Here is a 5066-nt window from a genome sequence, read left to right as displayed (position 1 = left end):
TGACCAAACCACAACAACAAATGCTTAACAAAATGCATGCCATAAGATGCTTTTGAGAAAATGCTAATAAAAATATTGATCCTCATTTGTCAATATTGGAGTTTTGTGATGCATTTGAACTTATGGAATTCATTTGATCATTTTTATATACTTGCTTTTATCAAAAGAGTGATTTGTAACAACCGGATGTGATTTAGTTTTCATAAAAAGACTATTATAGTTGAAAAAACCATTAGAATATATTATTATTGTAATTTTTTAAAGCTAGATTCAAACAAAATTGCTACAAATGCTCAAACTGATCTTTTTATAATTCTACAATCATAACAATGTTCTGTTAATATAAGACTCAACTTAATAATCTGTTATGTTGTTAAGTTGTGTTCATATTTTATTCTCATCGTGTCTTAATGCTTGCAAGATCAAGTCAATGTAATGCTCAAATAATAAAATGCTAGAAAAGTTGTCCCAAAACTCAGAGATAGGCTTCATGTTCAGATAGGTCAAAGAAAAGGTCTCGGAAAGTAAAGATGTCAAGAACATGCAAAAAGATGATACATGAGTGCAACCTAGTTCCATCCGTCTAACTATTAAAATTGTTGTAAAGACTAAATTCATGTTCTAATATCAGTCATTTTCTGATTCTTTTTGGTTATTATTGTTGTATGTCTTTATGAAGATAAACACAAGTTAACCTCAGAAGTGCTTTTTAGTGCCAAAAGCCCAATGAAACCCTAGCCTCAAATCAAGACAGGTTTATGAAGTAAAAAAATGTGAAAAACAATGAAAAAAATATCTTGTCCACTGATAGATTTGTATGTTGATGATATATTGCTTGCCACCGATAGATTTCTTTCAAAGCATTTTAAAATGAAAGATCCCGAGGAACACTAAATCTCGTGGAATTATAGGATTATCACAAAAAGGGCTACATCGATCACCCTTGGTGCTAAAAGAGAAAATTTTAGTCTCAACCAGTACCCTAAAAATGATCTTTAAGTTTGAGAGATATAAAAGACACACTATGTTTTCTTTTCTCGGAATATGATATATGCTCAAGTATGTACACATCCATATATTGTTGGGATGTTGGGCATATAGCTAAGCACCATGTGTATGATTATTGGAAAGCAACCAAATGAGTTTTGAGATATCTATAAAGGGGAAAAAAAAAGGCTATATGCTCAAATATAAGAAATTAGATGGTTTAGAGATCATTTGTATTAGGAATATGATTTTATTAGATGCCAAAATGGCTACCAAGCCACATTAGCCTACATTTGCATGCTAACATGATGACCCATTTCATGGAATAGGCTTCGGTAGCTTCGTCCATAATAGAAATATAATTTACAACATGTTATGAAGCATCAAATCAATATGGATGTGGAATTTTGTTATGAGGCTACATATTATTGGTATTGAAAGACCACTAAAGTTGTGACAATAAGTCAACAATTTTATATTCCATCAACAACAAAAGTTGTATTGAGTCAAATTGTATTGACATCAAGTTTTCTTCATAACATAAGAGTGCAAATTATAAATTATTAATAAAGCACATTAGGACAAAATACATAACAACGGATCCGCTCACAAAGGGATTATCTCCTTATGTCATTCATGAGCATACTACACACGTTGGTGTGGTATTTTGTTTTAGTGGGTGTTTTACCGGTGCTCTTTGTTTTGTTTAAAAAATTATGTTTCTCTATACAAAGTTATGGATTCAGTTTGTTCCCTTATTATTTACACTTATTTGAAATCTTATCTCACTTCAAGCTAAGAAGGGTCTTATAGGAAATCAATTTTGATTTTAATACCATACATTATGTTTTAATCTATGTCATTTAGTTATACATGTGTATCAACCATTGATGGGTTTAGTTACGTAAAATGTAACAAAAACCGCTTTGATCCTAAACTAGTATGATTAATGGACTAGATTGTTGAAGGGTACAAATATTATGTTAACATATATTAAAGCGCTTACATGAAACAACAAACATAATCCTAGTTGAACATATATTAAAGCGCTTACATGGAACAACAAACATAATCCTAGTGGGTCGAAATTGGTGCCTTCGACCCACGAGTACAACGAGAAAAACTCACCTCGAAGCCTAGAAGATAGCTGAACTGATCATTGATCTAAATACCGGCTCAAAATACTCCAATTGGCCTAAACTTGGTCAAAGTCAACGCTTAACGGTCATGTTAACAACCCAAAAGTCCAAATCAGAGAGGCGCCACATCATGCCCATCCTTCCGCCATGTTGTAGAAGCGTAAGTACAAAACAATCAGATCCTTTCCCAGTCGCCTCGTTGTGGCAGCCTAAGGTCACGCCATGGGGACTGGTCTGAATAGTGAACAACTTAACGTGATAAGCTGTTTCCCAACCATTCCAAGAGCTCCAAAGCTCAGATCTGGTTTGATGGATAAAATTTCCAACTTTATCCATCAAGACACCCCAATAAGTCAAGATCCCAAACCCTGAGTCCTTAAAGGTAATTCAAGGCATGTAAACACCCATTAAGCACTTAATCACTAGAGTTACTCTTCCAAAGTTTCTAGAAGGGTTTTATACATCTAATGGACCATAAAAATCATAGCTTTATGGACATGCATGTCGAATTCATGTCTCTTCCATTTTAGGTAAAAAAAACATGGCAATTATGAACTCACGGCTTGTGCAAGGGACCAAAACTCCAAGGATCCTCAGATCTGGAACATATAACACTAAGATGACCACAAAGATCCATAAAGTTGCCAACTTTATGGAATCCAACCTTCCAAATTCCCTCACCATAAAGATTAAGGGACAAAAGGGCTAGATCTAGAAGCAAGTAACATAAAAATCGAATCTTGAGGACTTACAAAAGTCCAGAAACATGCATAAGGAGGATGGAGAGAGTTGCTTGCTAAAACAAAGCTCAAGAGGCACCTTCTTCTTCTTCTTCTTCTTCTTCTTCTTCTTCTTCTTCTTCTTCAAAACAATACCAAACACTACAAAAGCTAAAGAGTTAGCAATGGAGGCTAGGGTTTGCTTTAAGAGGCTAAGGGAGAGTGTTTGAGGCTGAAAGTGAGCAACCCTAGCCATCACATCCCTTAAATAGGGGAACAAACCCCAAAATTAGCGTTTGTTATTAAACAGCGGCCACGTCGTGGTGAATAGATTGCTACGCCATGGAACTTACTTAGCCTCCATACATTTACCAGCCATGGCCACGTTGCGAGACTCATTCACCACGCCGTAGCCACCATAAATTCAAAACTTGAAAAATTAATACTTTTTAAGAGAGACATACCTGAAACTAGGCGTTACAATCCATGATCAAGATGTGCCATTCATAAGCATGGATGTACATCTAGGTTGAAGGTGTGTCATCTAGTGTCTAGATGTGCCACCTAGGAAACAAGTGTGACACTGATGAATCTTGATGTCCCACTATCATGAGAGTGTGCCACTTTGGAGTCTTGATGTATCATTTATGAATGAGGTGTGCCAACTAGAAGGAAGATGTGCCAACTTGAAGGAAGGTGTGCCATTTGTGAAGGAGTGCTATCTTGGAGGAAGATGTGTTATCCTTTGAGAAGGTGTGCTATTCCTTGTATAATATGTGCCATCTCGGTGCAAGGTATGCCACTTGTGTTCATTGATGTGCCATTGTATCCCTACCATGCCACTTATGTTGTGATGTTCACTATGATGCTCAAGATTATCCAAGGATGTTCATAAGTTGAAGATGCTCAAGGATTATTGCATGATGTGCCACCATGATAGTTGATGTACCATGGTGATCTTGATGTGCCACTATTGCATCATGATGTGCCACTATGGATCATGATGTACCATTATGATGTGCCACCAGTATGAATGTTCCAAAAGCTAAAACATGACGGATTGTGATTGGTTAACACCATTCATGGGCCTATGGGATTGGCCCATCTGGGTTTTAGGTCTGATCCCTTCGGTATAAATAGGGATGCATGCTAAGTCAATTGGAGTGTCTTTTGTATCCTTAATGAGTAGATTAACTCTCTGTTAGTTGTACTTCTAATCTCTGTTTGAGAACTCTTTGAATAATGATTACGCCCCTCCTGCATGTGGACGTTGATCGCCTTGACCGAACCACGTAAATACTATGTGTTTGTGTGCTTTTGGTTTTGCTTGTTATCAACATTACTTCCTAGCAAGGGTCATCAGAACTTGGCAAGTGACATCAAATCTATTCTGAGCCTTGACAAGCATCGTCTGGTTTTCCTAACATCTTTAAAATTGGATTTTATAACTTTAAGATATCTCAAACTTTGTCAAAGAAAAGGAGTTAGCATATGTAAATCATATTCCTTGGGTCTTACTACATATGTTGACGTTGAACGTGGAATGTATACAAATTCCAAAAGATTTGTGACTGGGATTTCCTTTATTCTAGGGAATTCCTTAATTTATTGGAAAAGCATAAAACAGATAAAAGTTTCAATGTCATCAACAAATTCTTAATATAAAGGTCTTGCATCAAATACATGCAAAATTATATAGGTCTTGAGACTTTTATTTGCTATAGGAATTGATAGTTTGAGATATATTAATATTCAATAAGTCAACCATTTTTCTTGAAGTGGTGTTAAAATTGTTAAAACTGATTCATTAACTTAAACAACATATATTTTTATAAAATATTTAACTTATTTCGTCATGAGTTCTTTATGGAAAAATTGAATTTAGTTAATCCCTTCCATTGTTAATATTGAGGGAGGATGTTAAGAAAGGTAAATGTATCATATCAATCTTAACACCAGATGAGGACTTATTGTATTAAGATTGTTTGACTTGGTATGTTTGGCACAGTTGAACAATCTTAAGGATAGCTTGTTTTAAGGAATAAAAGCATAAGGGCTGATTGGATAAATTGAAGAAGTTGGAGGGTTGAGTTGTTGAATGAAGGAGTGCAAGTGTTGATGATGGACACGTGGATAGAAGAAAAATACAAATACCATAATTTACAAACTCAAAATAAATGAAATTTTCAATTAGGATACATACAAAACAATCAATATCATA

This window comes from Lactuca virosa, chromosome 6, assembly GCF_052849685.1.
Source record: "Lactuca virosa cultivar CGN04683 chromosome 6, Lactuca_virosa_CGN04683_v6, whole genome shotgun sequence".
NCBI classification, from domain to species: domain Eukaryota; kingdom Viridiplantae; phylum Streptophyta; class Magnoliopsida; order Asterales; family Asteraceae; genus Lactuca; species Lactuca virosa.
The sequence above is the reverse complement of the archived record's forward strand: the minus strand, read 5'-3'. Positions refer to the sequence as shown.